At 44.2% G+C, this 18533-nt stretch overlaps 1 long non-coding RNA gene across 1 annotated transcript; it reads left to right on the forward strand.

The window, feature by feature from the left end:
• The first annotated feature begins 208 nt into the window (after positions 1-208).
• Positions 209-3913, forward strand: LOC109488848. Its single transcript, XR_002141696.2, has 3 exons — positions 209-463; positions 3149-3295; positions 3672-3913. It is a non-coding gene; the product is annotated as an uncharacterized LOC109488848 (long non-coding RNA).
• Positions 3914-18533: the final 14620 nt, after the last annotated feature.

Raw genomic sequence — 18533 nt, forward strand, 5'->3', positions numbered from 1 at the left:
TCCTGCGAGATGATTTTGCTTGGTATTGCCCCAAGTCTACCCTGTGGAACATGAGTCAGCTGCTGGGGGCCAACATTTATTAAACACCCTCTATAAAGCTCTATAAGCCAGGCACTCATCAGAGCAGTAAGACTATAGCAGGGAATAATGAAACAATGCTCTGCCCTCTTGGAGCTTATTTCAGTTGTAGGGGAGGCAGGGAAGACACTTGAAAACAATAATATTGTTGCAGGTAGGTGTAAGTGGAGAAGATACTAAGTAGAGACTACTGGTAGAGACGGTGAGCTACTGAAGCAGGAGAGCGCTGACTTCCTGGAGACCTGAGCAAGGAGGAGGGACAGCCATGCGAAGATCTGCGGAAGGAGTAGTCCAGGCAGAGGGTTCTGATCCACAGCAGTCCTGGCCAGTGTGAGGGGCAGATGGAAGGCACAGCAGATGGCAGAGGACAAAAGGAGATGTCTTGGTAAGGGAGCCTGAGTCAGAGCATGCACGACTTTGAACTGAGGCAGGGAGTAAGGGTTTTATTCAAACTGGGCTGAGAAGCCACTGGAACAAACAGGCACATGGTAAGATCTGCTATGAATTTTAAAACGATAATTTTGGTCTGCAAGAAGACTCGTTGATATGGGTATAGAAGTGAAGCCAAGAGGTCAGCTGAGAGCCCCATCTATGTCAGTCAAGCTGAGCGATTATGGTGGCTGGGTTGGGATGATAGAGGTGGACACGGAGGGAAATGGTAGGATTCAGGATATAGTTTGGAGGCAAAACCAACAGGATTAACCATTGGACTGCATGTGGGTTGTGAGGAAAACAGAGGGTTCAAGGATGTCTCCCACGTTTTTTTTTTAACCTGAAAAGCTGGATAAGTGTTGGTACCACTTAAAGGTAGAGAAGCTTTGAGGGGTGGGAATTCTTTGTTGGGGCAGGAGATTTGGGAGGTGAATTCGTTGTCTCTTGCTATGTAACAAATTACCCCCAAACTTGAGGACCGCCAACAGTAATTATTTATTATCTCTCCCAGTTTCTGTGGGTCACACATTTGGGAATGAGTTAGTCGGGGGTGCTGGCTTGGGGTGTCTCCTGAGGTTGCAGTCTTCCAAAGGCTTGATTGATGCTGAAGGACCTGATTCCAAAGTATTTCTCTTACATGGCGGGCAATTTGGTGTGAAGTCTCAGTTCTTCCCCACGTGGGCTTCTCCATAGGACTGTGGAGTGTTCTCACAATATGGCAGCCGGCAACCTCCCGTGGGAACAATCTAAGAGGCAGTGAGGTGGAAGCTACAGGGTTCTTTCTGGCTTAGCCTTGGAAGTGACATACAGTCACATCTGCAGTATCCTATTGGACACAGGGACTACACAAGGGTGTGAGGCATACATGCCCTTTTTTTGGGGGGGGGGCTGGGCCAGTGGACTCCTTCAGTCACAAGTGACAGAAAATAGTTCAAGCCAGTTTAAAGTGAAAAGGAATATATTGACTTTGAGAAACGGAAAGTCCAGTGGAGTGTGCATGGTTGGATCTAGGAGCTCAAAGGAAGCTATCTGGACTCAGTGTTTATTCTTTCCTTCTCTTAGCTTCCATTCGCACATGGGTAAACTCCTAAGGGTAGTCCGATGGCTGAAGATTCTCCAACTTTATATCCTTACAATGCCAAGTGTAACTGAAAAGAGAGCCTTTCTTCCCCAATAGTTTGAACAAAAGTCCTGGGACTGATTCCCATTTCCACTGACTGACTTCAGCCTGGGTCTCATGGCAATCTCTTAGAGGTGGGAAATAGGGCTTGACCCCTCCAAAGGATGGCTTAGGAGTGGGATTAGAGCTGTCTCTATGCTCTGCAGGCACAGAGGTGGCTGAAACCAAGTGTTACCCTCACAGAGCTCACAATCTGGTGGGAGAACCAGTACGCATGTAAATAGAACATAGGTGGGAAGGACAGCACCAGAGGGGCAGTGTGAATTTCCAGAGAGATAGGAGGGGCACCTAAGCTCGTGCTCTCAACTTAAAGAAGGAGTAGGGGTTAATCTGAGATAGGGCCAGGGTGTTCCAAGCAGAAGGCACAGCATGAGCAAAGTAAGGGGTCAAAATATAGTGGCTTGGAGGTGAGTGGAGAACTACAGCCAGTTCTCTGTTTCTGGAGAGCTAAGGCAGAAGTGACAGAGAAATGACCTGGATTGGGGAGCCAAGCTCAGACCACAAAGGCCTTGCACTTATTTTTAAGGCACTGGGCAGCCTGTGAATGGGCAGCAGACAACCCCATCAGGTTTCCATTCCAGTCGGTCTCTTTAGCAGGGGTTAGAGGTGGATCAGAAGGGGCTAAGCTTGGGGGGGCAGACAACGAGGAGGTGGTCCTGGTGGTCTAGGCAGGAGGGAAGTGGGTCTGAGGGAGAGAAAGCCAGGAAGGAAGACTGACAGAGGAGATGAGTTTGGAAGGCAAGACCTTGGCCAGTGCCAGTGGGAAGTCAGGCTTATGGGTTCCTTCGGCTCCACGACAGGTAAGGAAGATAGAAGTGGCTCCATTCTCTGGGCTCTGGGCAAACCCAGCCCTCAGCACCTGTCCCAGAGGAGCCCTTGCATGTGTCCCAAAGAGCCTTTACAAGGAATTTCCATGAAGTGCTGTTTAAAATTGAAAAATTAAAAGGCAGATACAGCCTAAATGTTCTGCAATAAGGAATGGCTAAATTAGTTACAGTACAGCCAGCCTGTGGAATACTACGCAGCAGTTTAAAAGACTGGCAAATGTTCTGATGTGGAAAGATAGCCAAGATATCTTGAGTAGGAAGAAAGTGAGTTGTCAAATGACATGCAGAATATAAGATAATCTCAGGAAACAAAAACAAATACACATCTATCTCTATCTACTATATCTCTGTGTGTACATGTGTAAATGTGTCTAAAAAGGTCTGGTGGAAACAAACCAAGTGATAATGGCGTTGACCTCCAAGGAAATAATTGGGAATGGGAATGTAGTTTAGTTCTACCTCCAATGTTTGCATGTTTACTGCTGTTAAGAGATCTGTAAAAAACCCCACGTTATGAATCCACCAGACAGCTGGATGCACAACTCTGAGGCTCAGAGAAAACACAGAATGCCAGCTTGTTTGGTGTATGCATGTTTCAAAATGCTTTGCTTTAATATACTCTCTTAATTAGGACTGCCACGGTTATAAGTAACAGAAATCCACGGAAGCTACTAGGGCAAAAAAGGGAAGATACATCCTAAGGACTCAGCTCTGAGACCCCAAGAAGCAAGAAATATGGCTTTGGCAAAGTCTAGAAACAGCTCTACAAAGCCACCAGGTATTAAGGCCACTTTTCTTTTTTTTTTTTTTTAAAGATTTTATTTATTTATTTGACAGAGATAGAGACAGCCAGTGAGAGAGGGAACACAAGCAGGGGGAATGGGAGAGGAAGAAGCAGGCTCCTAGCGGAGGAGCCTGATGTGGGACTCGATCCCAGAACGCCGGGATCACGCCCTGAGCCGAAGGCAGACGCTTAACCGCTGTGCCACCCAGGCGCCCCAAGGCCACTTTTCTTTATTACATGTGCTCCCCTTCTTGTCTGGGGAAGCTTGTTAAAGTTCTTTCGCAAAGGAAAAAGTTGATTTGGATGGAGTCTTTCCATCCTGTCCACCTCCAGATGGGTTCTCGAAACTGTACAATTTTCCTATTCACAGGGGGAGAAGACCCTCAGAATGCCATCTGAGAAAGCCAGGCTGCTGCCTCCATCCCTGTCTGCTCTGGGCACATCGGTATTCATAGACATCCACTGAGGGACCACACAGAGCCTCCCCTTCCCACACCTCCTCTCTGCTAATTCAGCTCTGACTTACTTGCATCTGTTTTGCTGGCAACTTCATGGGAGCTAAAAGGAAGCATCAAGGAAAAGAGGAGAAAAAGCTGCCAGAGGCTTTCCTGTGACTCGTTGCTAATAAAGTTGATTAGACTGACAAGTCTCTCCTGTTTTATTACTGACAGCTTGTGTCCTCACTTTGATTTATCACCACCACACCTACCTGAGTCAGGAGTGGAGATTAGCCCAAATTAAAGCTTGGGTGACTCAGGAGAGCCGGGACGTGACAGCAGGTGGGGGTGAGCGGGTGAGCAGGGTGAGGGAGCAGCTAACATCTGTAGGAGGATGGACACAGGTCCTGGCAGACCTGCAAAGAGTAAAAGATGGCGGTCCCAAGGATTGACTTCCCTTATCTATCTGGGACGAGTGAGGATTTTACTGTTTTCGCACTGGCCATGGAGGAAAGATCATAAATAAAGCTTGTGGGTGTTTTGTGTGGCTCTGTTAGTTTCAGGCAGGTATTAAATCTTAACCAAAACCCATCTCTGCAGATACCTGGGAACATGAGCTAAATTATCTCCAATAAAAAGTTATGCATTCTGCTGTGTTATCTTCCAGAAACACTGCAGCTGGGACCATAATCCAATAGTTTCTAAGTGTGGGCTGTCCAGGTGTGAAAACACCTCAGTTCCTGGGGAAAGTCTGGAACCCATCTGCAGACCCTCTACAGCACCCCTAGAGGCCCTCTGGCTACTCACAGCCCCAAGATTTACCATTTAGCTACAAGTTTTGGTAGTTGGACCCCAAGCTTTTCTGTTGCTCCCCAATTCCAAAGACTTACCAGAACTTTTCAAAGAACACAGATAGTGAGTGGGACATCACTGGTCTGGGGTAGGCAAACACATGGAGGACATTTGAGTAATAACCCTTTGTGATCCCTTCCTAAATGAGCTCCTGGGATACTAAACTGGGAAATTCCTGGAATAAATGGGTAGAGCACCGATACTCACTGAGATGGCCATTCAGCAAGAAAAACAAAATCTAGAGTGTCCCGTTATATATATCAAGGATCCAGGGTTGACTATCCTGTCCTTGAACACAGGGTCCTGCTTTAAGTCTTTTTCTCTTCATTATAACTCACTAAGCATAGATCCTTGAGCATAGAAGACACTCACTGAATGCTTATTGAATAAGTGAACAATGAGCTGATTGGAAGAGTGAAATTCTGATGGTTAGAATGGCTGGTCCAGAGAATTTAAATCCCCACAACTGAGCTCTTGACTCCAAATCCAAATGCCTTCCTTACCTCTCCACTTGGATGTCAATTAAGAATTCCAAACCTTGGACATCCAAGACAGGACTCTTAGATCGTCTCCTGTCTTCCTAGCTCAGGAATGGGCAGACATCCATCAACCAGCTGCTTAAGTCAAAACCTAAGAGTCATCTTTGAATTCCCTCTTTGTATATCTCCCTACATTGTAATGCATTAGTCAGTCCCATCAACTCTATCTCCAGAATATTCCCTATTTTCGTACATCCACTTCTCACTCTCTCTGCTACTACCCTGTCTCAACTGTTCATCATCCCTTGCCTAGACTACAACATTAGTCTTTGTTTTCTCTGCTTTTATTCTTCCATGCCACCCCATCCCCAATAGCACATTATCCATGCAGCAGCCAGAAAGATATTTCCAAGACATAAATCAGGGCAACTGTTTCCCACCACAACTTCTTATTATGGAAGTCCACGAGTTTCTGTATCATCTTCATCTTGACTAAGTTTTTAACTATCTCATATAACTTTTCCCTTACTCACTATACTCTGGCTATACAGAAATTCTTTATTCTTTCAACCAAGCTTGTTTCTACCTCAAGGCCTTTGCACTGAAGTTTTCTCTGTCTGAAAGACTTTGCACCCAGATATTCACATGACTGCCTCCTTCATTTCATTCAAATCTCAGATCAAATCCTTCTTCCACCTTTTTTTTTTAGAATGCTTTTCCAATTTCTAGTAGCCCTTTAAAGATTTTCCTTATAGCATGTTCACTATCTGATATTATCTTATTGACTCGTTTATGTGTTTATATAAATAATAGAATGTAAACTACCAGAGTATAAGCTTCATGAGCTAGTCTGCATTGTTTCCTGCTATATCCCCAGAACAGTGCTTGGTACACAGTAGATATTCAATGAATATTTATTGAACAGATATAGCTTGGAAGGCAATGGGTCCAATCAAAACACTGATATGGAGGTTTCAGGGCCACACTTCTTATTCTTAAAGGAGCCAGGAGCCATTGTGTTGGTGAATTGAGCTTGACCTTAGCAACCAGGGAATCATAACACATCAAGGAGAAGAGAGCCATGAGATAAGGAAAGGGGTCTTCAAGAGCAAGTTCCACCCGCTGCCCAGCCTCTCTGGGCATTCGTGACCCTATTTTATGGACTTCGTTTTTTTATCAATTTTGCCTACCGCTTTCTGGAACAGGCCTTCGCTTGGGGCTTCCAAAACTCATGACTTGGATTTGGAAACTGATATGCCTGACTGCAAACCCAAACCAAGCATGAGGAAGCCTGAATTGCAAAAACCAGTCAGAAAGTTGAGTTTTCATCAGAGAAGATAAAACTTGTTGTATTGATTGGGGCAAGGGTAGGAGGGGTGATAGGAAACAGAAAACAGCCAGAAGCTCCCATTTCTATCTGATCATAATCAACTCAGAGGGTTAGCTTCTCTGTTTCATTACACTAGGGAAAAAAGAACGAACCGACCTAACCCTACCTCCACAATCTAACACACCTGCAGGTAATATCTCTCTTGCTTTCCAAATCTTTTTTAAAAACTATTTCCCTTATTAAACTTGCACTGGGTGAATCTCCATTGGCCTATTGATTTGAGTATTAGACTGTGTATCAAAGATATGAAAATACAAATTGTTGTTTCAGAGAGAAATGACTGTCTTTATATTGTTTCTGTCTCCGGGGTTCTGAATATTCCCTGGGGTTCTCAGGCTGCATAGAATCAGAACGAAGGCATCTTCTTGGTAAATATGGAGTAAACTCTCTGGGAAGATCTGAGCAACACCTTGCTGCTGTTGCTGAAGGGCCCAGTAACAGGGCCAAGATTTTTCTACTTACATTTTTTTTTAAGATTTTATTTATTTATTCAACAGAGATAGAGACAGCCAGCGAAAGAGGGAACACAAGCAGGGGGAGTGGGAGAGGAAGAAGCAGGCTCCCAGCGGAAGAGCCTGATGTGGGGCTCGATCCCATAACGCCGGGACCACGCCCTGAGCCGGAAGCAGACGCTTAACCGCTGTGCCACCCAGGCGCCCCTACATTTTTTTTTTAACCATAGTCTTGTCAAAGTGGGATATGCATAAAGATATTTCCTGGATATCTTCGTTTCGGTATTTAAATCTTGGTAGTGGCCTCTGAGTGGGATCCCATCCACTGATTAACCAAGACACTGAGAAACCCCCTTCATTAATCTCATCTCTGTGTCAGAGGGCTGGTGCATACAACTGTTGTTGGCCAACGTGAAATCAACTCCTAGAGGACAGTGAGGGGCAGAGGGGAATGAACATAGTGATGGAGGAAGGCAGAGAGAGAGGAAGGAGCGGTTAGCTGGTAGGGTTTCTGCAGAGTCTTAGAAGCAGGTAAAAGAGCTCTCAAGCAGAGCTGGGATTGCGGTTTAGTTAATGGGTCTTTAAGGAAGCACTGGTCCATGATGGCTGTGGCGTTCTTTCTCCTTTATTCTCACTCATTTAGACTGGGCTACTGTGTGTAGTGTGGCTGTACAGATCATGACCTGGAACAAGATGCCTGGTTGATGGGCACATGAGACTGAAATGCAGCTGATGCTCTGCTCACTGCACTGTATAGCCCTAGTGCAGAGCTGTGTCAGCCCCGATGAAGGAATACCTTTTAAGATAATCCTTCTTATGATAGTCCTTCCAGGTAAGGTACTTTTATATAATTTTCACAAAGACCCAGTATGTTTTGGCAGCTGCTCTGAATCTATAAGTCCACCTTCCATGCCCAGTTTGCTTTCATTCCACTTTTGCAAAAATATCCCAAATTAGGATACTCCTCATCTCCTTCATGTCAACTTAATTCCCTCCAGTATATATTTTTTTTTCCATCTTAAACATTGTAAATTTCATCTCTAGAAGTTCCATTTGGGTCTTTTTCTATTTTCCGTATCTGTCCTTAATATATTTGGACTTTCTTTCTTCTGTCTTCCTGAACATATGGAGTATATTTATAATAAATATTTAATGTCCTCGTCTACCATTTGTATTATCTGTATCATTTCTTGGTCTGTTTTTGTTGGTTGATTTTTTTTTCATTATTAGCTGTATTTTCCTTATTCTTTGCATGTCTGATCATTTTTGGCTGAATATCAGACATTGTGAATTTTACCTTGTGCACTGGATTTTCTGGATTCCTTTAAATGTCCTTGAAGTTTATTCTGAGACTCATTTAAGTTACTTGGAAAGAGTTTGATCCTATTAAGACTTGATTTAAGCTTTGTTAGGTCGGATCACACCGGTCTTTAGGATAGAGCTAATTTGACCTTACTACTAAGGCAATATCTTTCTGAGTACTCCACCTGATCCCCTGTGTATTATGAGATTTCTCTATTCTGAATTTCAGGAATGTGAGCCATTCCAGTGCTGTGATACTCTGCACTGAAAACTCGAGCTCCTTTGGCCTCTTCAAACTTCCAATTCTATCTCTTCAACTCAGAGAGACCACCAGACTCTGCCTGGGATATCCTTCCCTACATTGCAGTCTGGAAAATGAATTCAGACATTAAGCTGGCAGAATTGAAAGGCTCACAATTTGTTTCCCTCTGTCTTTCAGGAATCCTGCATCACCTCTAACACATGTCTAGAAACCATTTTACCATATATTTTGTCTGGTGTTTTAGTTTTTTAAGGTAGGAAGATAATTCTGGTTTCTGATCCTCTATCTTGGCCAGAAGCTGAAAGACCTCATATCAACTTATGAAATGATTTTCTCTCTTCCAAATATATATTGCTTTTAACATTCAAAGCATCTTCTGTTTGTTTGTTTGTTTTGGCAACAACCAGGTGGCTTCAGCAGTACAGATATTAATATCCCCATTGTAGAGGTAGGAGAACCGAAGGGCAGAGAGCTCAAGATGCCTGGCTGAGAAGATCATGGAGCTGATGAGTGCTAGAGCCAGAACCCAGAACCCAAGCCTCTCAACGTGTTCTTGTCTTGCTGGATCACTGTGTATTTCTCCACTTCCTCAGGTCTCACTTATCACTCACATCCTCAAAGACCTCTCCCTGATTATCCCTGACAACCAGTGCATCAATCACACTTAGGATTTTGGGGATAAGAAAAATTTCCCCACACCCTTCATAGAGGCTCAGTAAACACTTGTTGAATGAACAGAAAGGATAATGAGTTCCCGGGGATAAAAAGCTTTTTGATCTCCAGTGGTCTGAGACAAGGGGTTTTTTTTGGACCTATGAGCTGGTGTTTCTGCTGTCCCCTGTTTGTGTAATCAGGGCTTGCGAGTGACAGATAACCCAACTTAAATTGGTTTAAGCAAAAAAAAAAAAAAAAAAAAAAAAAAAAAAAAAAAAGAAAGGAAAGGAAAGGAAAGGAAAGGAAAGGAAAGGAAAGGAAAGGAAAGGAAAGGAAAGGAAAGGAAAAAACCACACATATATTTTGAGCTTACCAAGTTAGGTTGGCTTCAGGCAGGGCTAACTTCAGCCATTCAAATGCTCCCTCATCAAGTCCCTGCTCTGCTCTTCCATGTTGGCTTCCCCCTCAGACGTGTTCCCCTCCTGAGGTACCGAAATGGCTACTGGCCACCATGGGCCCACCTCCGTGAAGAGAGGACTTCTACTTCTAATAGTCCCACCAAAAGTTCCAATTTTACCCTTATTGGACCAGCTGGGGGTCATGGGGGGTCACCTACTACCCCCAGAACAGATCACTGTGACCAGGCAGGATGGGATGTGCTGATTGGCTGAGCCCAGGTTAAATGCCTAGCTGTGGGATAGTGGGGATGAGTTGTCCACCACCCCTTAACCACGTGAACAAAGCGTGAGTAAAGGGTCCTTCCCTCAGTTAAGTAACCATTGCCAGAACAAGGGGAGCATGAGTTTCAGTAGGCAGAAGCAATAGATAACTACAGAATGCTCTTAGTGGTGTACGTCTACTGGTGGTGACAGGGGTGGGAGGTAAAGCGGTTACTTAAGACTTTCTCTGATAAGGACTGCTTTCTAAATGCTTCTAGAACCATATGACCAAGTGGGACCTCTTTGTAAAGACCCATGAAGCCCAAGGAAGGGAAACCACCCAGAAAAGAAAGCATATTCCTAGAGGAATTGATGTCCATTTCCGGGCTCCTGGCTGCCAACACATAGAGATGAGTCAATATCACATTGGCCACCCAAGACTTTATGCATCTCGTCATCATTCATGGAGGCTATATCTCAGGCTTGAGACAAGAAAATGTTCAGGTGATTCATTCACTCATGATCTATGTCCTGAGAGCCTACCACATGTAAGGCACCATGCTTAGGGCTGTGCTTAGCTAGGCGTGCCCACGTTGGGCAGTGAGGCAAACTGAAGAATAGGCTAGAGCTGGGGGCCTGGAGAGCACAGCTCTATGCAGCTTAAAGTTCTGGCCCAGAGATAGGAAACGGTAGGCTGCCTCCATCAGAAGTCTGGGAACAAGACATGAGATCTCCTAGCCCCCATGTTGCAGAATTAGGAACAAGGACAAGATCGCGTGCAGTGACGTGGCTCAGACCTTGAGCTCTTGGATGCTTGGGCACTGCTCCTACTTCTACAGGACGGTCTGCACTAAAGCTTGGGTGGTTAGAGCAGCAAGAATGACTGGTGACCTTGTAGCTGTAAGAACTTCCTTCCTAACACATCCACTTATTCTTCGAGTCCAGCTCCAGTGCCACCTATCCCAGAAAGCCTCCCTGAATCCCCAATAAAGCTCTTTTCTTTTTATTCCCATAGAACCTTGATCTCCTCTATGGCTTATTCCAAAGTCCTCATTGAGTGCTGGTGATAATGACAGTAATAATGATCGGTGATGAGGATGGTGACGATGGCAATACAGATACCATTTACTAAGCATGTCCTACCTGCTGGGAATTTCGCATCTATTATCTGATTCAATCCTCACTACAACCCTGAGATGGGCATTGTTGTGACCCTGAGAGGAAACAGAGGCACCAAGAGCACAGAGACTAGGTTTCTTGCTAAAGAAATACAGCTGATCTCTATCTCTGACTCCTGGATGCTCACAGGTTGGGCCAAGCTGGGATTTTGAACCCAGATGTTCTGATTCCAGAGCCCTGCTTACAACCTCATTGTCCTACATCTGCCATAGAACTACACACTAACCTAGACAAGGTTAGATATCTAGACAAGATGGTGCTCATCTTCCCAAACAGCCCAACTTCCTAGAAAAAAAAATACCCAAGTCTTGCTCATCTTTCCATTCCCACAGTGTCCCTAATGTTGTTCAGCACCTAGTGGGTATTTGCCACTTATTCTGAATTGAGTGTCTACAGCAGTACCTATACCCTGAGATAGAAATGGAGTTGTTTACGTCACAGCCTCTCCTCTCCCTGGCTCATCTTTTCCTGCATCGAGACTAATAGCTCATGTAAACAATATTAATCTTTTGGAATAGCCAGCCACCTCAGCAGAGGGACTGCAAGGGTCTCAGCTCAGGATCCACACGTGCGGGAGAGTTGGCTGGGGCATCTTGGCCTAGGGTGGCCCTTCTGCAGTCTCCTTTCATTTATCATCCATGGAACTAGTGATTTGTCACTGTGAGAAACAAGTCTCTGTTCTCAGTATCAGGAACTTAAGGAAGAATTGGAGGGCTTTCACTAAGGTCAACTGCCCAAGGGTGTGAGCTGGAGTCTGCAGTTGAGGTTCACAGGCCCAGTTCATGAAGGGGTTAAGCTATGGGTTAGTGACAGAAACCCAACTCAAGAAGGTTCCAGCACAAAGGATGTACTGTCTCATGTAACTGGAGGCCAAAGGATGGTCTACAGAGCCTCAGCGGAAGTTGTTTTCTCACTCTGTCTCTATATCTCTCCCTGGATCCCTTATTTCTTGAATTCTCTCTATGCATTGACCTCAGTCTGCCCTACCACTGATGGACTCAGTCCTTATAGTTCACGAAGAGTAGACATTGCCTTACCCAGTTTTAACATCATGTAACTCAGTAACTGTCAAAAGAGAGTGCTTCTCCAGCCAGTACTGGAAGAAAAAGAAATTCACAGTGGTCTCTGATTGGCCCAGCTCTGGTCATGAATCCAACCCTGGGTAGTGATTGCTGCCTGTGGGGAGGGAGACTGCAATTATCCAGGCATGTGTCACATGCCCATTCTTTGCCCCATGGGGAGGACAGTGTGATTGGCAGCCCCTTCAAAGCACGTGGAGTGGGAAAGGGGGCATTCAGCAGAAGAAGCAGTTTTCTGCTGCAGGATGGAAGGGTTGATATAACTGATATACTTTGGGAGGACACTGGAGGGGCCACAGAGCTGGCAGATGAAACATCAGCCCTGGGGTAAGAGCCTTTAGCCTGAGGATGCTCTGAAAGCTTCCAGAAACCTCCTATTGCCTCCCAGCAGAATGACCTCTAGCCTTCCCTCTCCTCACACTCTCTCTGGCTACTGCTTAATATATAAAGGACCTGCCAGTCTGCTACCAGACCCTCAGTATGAAAAGAAGCTATTGGGTCCAAGGTTTTTTTTTTTTTATTTTAATTGTTGTTGAGATCATTGTAGATTCAGAAGTTGTAGGATTTCATTCAGAGGTTACTTGTACACTTTACTCAGTTTCTCACAATGGTAACATCTTGCCATAATATCACAGCCAGGATATTGATGTTAATACAAAAATGAAATCAAAGCTTCCAACATTTGGCTTTTCCCCATTTTTTTTAAACCTCCTCTTTATCTAGGAGCAAGAACTCAAAGGTGAGGAGACTTCCCCATTACAGCCAGCATATTAAAGACGCCAGAAAAACTTGACCCAAAGTTTAAAACAAGCTAAACCTTGATGTGGGATATCTAGAATGCAACCAGCTTGTGCAACAAGCTCATCAAAAACTTCAAGGCCACACTAAGGAATTTGTCTGTGAAAGTCAACACCTGGGCTTAGAAACTTTCCTCAAGGTGGGAAGCCCTGAGTTACTTAAGCCTTCTTCTGGCCTTTTTGGCACTGGTTGGGCTATCACTTCCTTTCATATAGCAACTCCTGGGAAGGTGGACATTCTCAATTCCCCCCTTTTGTGGTTCTTGCAGATTGTCCATTCAGCAGCAGGGCCAAGTCCATACTTGACTAACCCACCTTGACCACCCACTTGTCCTTCCACCCAGGGGTAATATTCAAAATATTTAACAACCTCATACATGCGTCCCTATGTTTATTGCAGATTACCTTCAATAGCCAAACAATGGAAGCAGCCTAGTGTCCATTGATAGATGAATGGATAAAGAAGATGTGAGATACACACACACACACACACACACACACACACACACACACACGGTGGAATATTACTCAGCCATAAAAAAGAATGAAGTCTTGCCTTTTGCAACATGGATGAAGCTAGAGAGTATAATTCTAGGTTGAATAAGCCAGAGAAAGACAAATACCATGTGATTTCACTCATATGTGGAATTTAGGAAACAAAACAAATGAACAAAGGGGATAAAAGAGAGAGAGAGAGAAACCGAGAAACAGACTCTTAACTCCGGAGAACAAACTGTTGGTTCCCAGAGGGGAGGTGGGTGGAGGGATGGGGGAAATAGGTGATGGGGATTAAAGAGCGCTTACCATGATGAGCACAGGGTGGGTATGGAAGTGTTAAATCACTATTATATTGCACACCTGAAACTAATATAGCACTATATGTTAACTATACTGGAATTAAAATTAAAAACAAAATAAAAAAAACCCCAACATATTTCACAGCCTCTGTGACGGGGGCACCGTGTAATCAGAATGAATGCCAGTCAGTTATAGTACCAGGGCCTTTCTTTGCCAAGTGTTAACCCTTCAGCCATTGGGCTATGGGAAGTCTGGGGACCCTTGGAAGATGGCCAGGGCCGCTGAGGTTGTAGAGATGCTCTAGGGGGGGACTGCATGGGATCAGCTATTTAAAAATGACTATGGAATTATTTTATTGTCTTAACAACCAATAGAGCTCCACCACTGTACACAGGCTGGGTGTCTGCCCTGCTTCTCCCCTTACCCCAAACACTCTCGATTGCTGGTTGTAACCTCATTCACATCAGGGAATGTATACCTATCTCAGTTACCACTAGACCTCATGCTGGCAAAGTAAACAGGCGCCCCATAAATGTTTGTTGGATTGGTAATCGCATGGCAAGTCTTGTGTATCCAAGGAACGAGCTCTGGTGCAAGTGAGAGCGTTTTTTCGCCCTTCCCTGACCTCTTATGTATGTATGACTGGACAAATGCATAAACAATAAGGAAGAATAAAAAGTACGGTACAGCAAGGTCTCAGTGCCAGAAGGCTCTCCTTCCTTCCTTCCTTCCTTTTCCTCACCTTTCTTCAACAAGCTTTGCTTTGGGCTAAACAGTGGGGAGAGAGCAGTAAACCAGACAGACAAGATACCTGCCCACACAGAACATTCTAGGAAAATAGAACAGACGAGAAAGTGCAGAGCCAGCAGGGAAGTCTGCGTGGATGAAGGGTTTGGGTTTTCGGAGCAAGGTGTGAGAGGACTATGAAATGGAAGCAATAACAGGACCAATAGAATGGAGGTGGGAACAAACATTATGCATGAGGGACACCATGAGACTGGTAGAGTGGGCTGGGAGTGGCTTGCCTTGGGAAGGAGCAAGGCTTTGAAGACGGAGATACACTCATGAACTAGTCATGGCTCTGGGTCGCCAAGAGTCACGGTCCAGGGAGGAGATGAGCCTGCAAACAACTGTGGAGATGAGCACGGCCGGGCTGGGGCTGGGGCTGTAGGGTGAGTGTCAGGGCAGGTCGTGGAGGCATTCAGAAGCAACAGGGAGAGATCCGCTTTCTGCAGGGGATGGGGAAGAAGGAGGGGCTTGGGGGATGCTATAAACCGGATGGGGGACACTGGATGCTCCACCAGTTTTGACATAGTGCAGGTGGCAGTGATGGGTGGCGATGGAGTGGGGAAAGGAAGAAGCTGCATTTCATTCATTTGATTTAGAAGTGCCCTCCGGGCTTCCTGGTGGAGATGTTCCACGGATGCTTGTGAGTGGGCAGACAAAGCAGGGTGTTCACGAGCCACAGAATGAAACCAATTGGGTAGGAAAAGAGAAACATAGGTTCTGTCCTTCAAAAACCCAAGAGGCAGAGCGAGGAAGGGCCGAGGGCGCCACCTGAGCCATTTCTGACAGGCAAAGTGCTGTGCCAGTATTCCAAGCTGTGACCTCTAATTGGGATCCTCAATCCTTCCTCCCCGAGACTGTCTCCAGAAAAACACATGTTTTATATCTGCCTCATCCTCATGTCCCCAACTTCCCAGCACCAATTAATGTATCTATGGGCCTGGGGGATTTTCACCCAAGATGTTACTTCTGTGGGGAGCATCTGGCAACATCTTTAATTTTATTTGGTTTCTTCTTTCCTTCCAAGGAACATCCTGAAGACAGCAGATGGCTATAAGAAAGGGCAGATCGATGCTATGGGAAGTGGCCTGCTTTGCCCTTGGATTCTCAGACTCCTGTTCCCTGCTGTTGAGAGTAGCGGCTAGAAGTGAGCTCGTAAGGCTAATCATCTGTGCCCCAAATATCCCTGGGGAGTCAGGGCTTATTTGTCTGGCTTGTTTATAGTTAAATTTCCAGATTTTCGTGCAGGACCAGGCTCACTTGCAGATGTTCCAGAAATTCATTCACTGATCCAACAAATATTTATTGAGTGCCAACCATGTGCTAGGCCCTTTTCTTGGCACTGGGGATTCAGCAGTGAACAGCACAAGCAGAACTCTGTTCCCTCCTGCAGCCTGACGTCTAGTCATTTTGTTGACTGGTCATTGACTATCAAATTATCGATCACTACTTTATTTCAGGCTGTGCTGGGGATATCATGACGAGCTCCTGTCTGTGGGGGTTTATATTCCGGTGGGAGTACAGGGTCACAAAGGCCTGCACACCAACTAAGATTCCTCATTACAAGCCTCAGGGATAGATGCTGGTTACCTCCAACAAAGAACAATTTATTTAGAAGGCTAGAAGGGAGGGTGGAAGAGGGGGGAGGTGCAGCGGGCAGACCCCTGATTATAGACATGTGTTCACAAAATTAACCAACCTTGAGACTGCTAAGCCTCTGAATGGCTGGTCATGTGAGATAACAAAATCTCCATGTTATTTTCAGAAGCCTGTTACTTGCAACCAGGAGTGGCCTAATTGAAAAGAACTGGCAGAACAAGGCTTAGAAACAGGCGGGACATAGAAAAACAAAGCTCTTATGGCCAGAATTAATGACCCCTCCACCAGAACACTCAAAATGGAAGAGCAGGTTTTCCTCTATTAAAGATACAGTTGTAATTAAGGGAGAAAATTGGTTCTGGGAGACAAAAGCTAAGAGGTGTGCACGACATTACACTCTATGAAGTTGTGAAGGACCCACCCTTTGCCATGAGCTGCTCTGGGTGATGCCTGCCCTCTCGGGAGACATAATGTAGTGAATGTAGTGTGGTGGGAAGACCAGAGGGAGAGGTCTATCTTTGTACAATTTTACGTATGGTAAAGCCAATCCTCCCTTTTTGCGGGTACAAGTTCTGTGAGTTTTAACACATAGACGCCACTACAATCAAGACACAGAACTGTTCTATCAGCCCAGAAATTCCTCCATGTGGTGGTGCAACCCTCACCCTCTCATCCCTGGCAACCGCTGATCCATTCCCATCCCCGTATTTTTGCTTTCTCATATAAATGTCATGTAAATGGCATCGTGATATCCAGCCTTTGGGACTGGCTTCTTTCACTCAGGATAATGCCTGTGAGAATCACAGTGTCGCACGAATCAATAGCTCATTCCTTTTTATTACTGTATAGTAGTCCACGTTTTGGAGGTAGCAATGTTTCCCTATTCATCCATGGAAGAATATTTAGCTTATTGACAATTTGGGAGTAGTTATCAATAAAGCTGCTATACATGTTCTGAAAACAAGCTTTTATTTCTGTAGGGTAAGTACTAGGAATGGGTCATAAGGTAAGCATATGTTTAACTTTATAAGAAACTTCCAAACTGTTTTCCAGAGTGGCTGTACCTTTTTGCATTCCCACCAGCAACGTTTAAGAATTCCAGTTACGACACATCCATGGCAGCACTTGGTATTATCAGGGTTTTTGTTTTTTGTGTTTTTTAAAGCTATTCTACTAGAAGAATAGTGGTATTGCATTGTGGTTTTATTTTCCACTTCTGTAATAACTAATAGTAATTTTCATCTTTTCATGTGCTTATTGGACATCCACATATTTCCTTTGTGAAGCATCTATTCAACTATTTCACCCTCTTTTTAACTGGGTTTTTATTGTCTTTTGTTGAGTTTTTAGAGTTCTTTGTATAGTCTGGGTACAAGGACTTACCTAATTTGTAAATATGTTCTCCCCGTCTGTACCTCGTCTTTTCATTCTCAGAACAGTGTCTTCTGCAGAGCAAAAGCTTTCAATTTTCATGAAGTCCAATCTACCTTTTTTATTTCTTTTATGAGTCGTACTTTGGGTGTCGAGTGTAGGATCTCTTTGCCTAACCCCAAATCACAAAATGTTTCTCCTATATATTCTTTTAAAAGTTTTTATATCCTACATTTAGACCTGTGGTCCATTTTCAGTTAACTTTTGTATAAAGTGTACCCCAATGCCCCTCCTTCCTTCCTCTTTTTTTTTTTCATTTGTCCATTCTTTCTTTCTTTTAGTGTAAGGATGTTCAATTATTCCTACACCATTTGTTGAAAATACTATCCTTTTTTTCATTGAATTACCTTTGCATCTTTGTCAAAAACCAATGGACTATATTTGTGTGGGTCTAGCATTAGACCCCCCATTCTGTTCTATTGATCTCTATGTCTATCCTTTGGTCAATAAATACCATACCCTCCTGATTACTGTAGCTTTTAATAAGTCTTAACATTGTAGAGTACGAACTCTCCAACTTGGCTCTTTTAAAAAAATTGTTTTGGCTACTCTAGTTCCTTTGCTTTTCTATACAAATTTTAGAATTAATCTGTTTATATCTACAAAAGTCCCTACTGGAATTTTGATTGGAATTGCATTGGATATCCAGATAAGTTTGGGAGAGAATTGGTCTCTCAACTCTGTTGAGGCTTCCAGTCCATGAGCACAGTACGTGTCTCCAATCATTTAGCTTTCTTTCATGTCTTTCATTAGTGTTCTGTGGTTCTCAGCATGCATATTCTGTACATATCTTTGTTAGATATATATCTACTTAGCTACTTTCTTTTTTGGAGCTCTTGTATGTGTCATTTTTAAAATATTTTAGTTTCTGATTGCTCATTTCTGGAATATAGAAGTACAGTGAATTTTCTTATATGTTGCCCTTGACTCTCCTGACCTTGTTAAACTCACTCATTCTAGTTTTTGTTTATAGATTCCTCTGGGGTTTTCTATGTAGACAATCGCGCTACCCATGTATAGAGGCAGTTTTATTTCTTCCTTTCCAATGTCTAGGCCTTTTTTGGTTCGGTCTTATT

Source organism: Ailuropoda melanoleuca, chromosome 12 (assembly GCF_002007445.2).
Source record: "Ailuropoda melanoleuca isolate Jingjing chromosome 12, ASM200744v2, whole genome shotgun sequence".
NCBI classification, from domain to species: domain Eukaryota; kingdom Metazoa; phylum Chordata; class Mammalia; order Carnivora; family Ursidae; genus Ailuropoda; species Ailuropoda melanoleuca.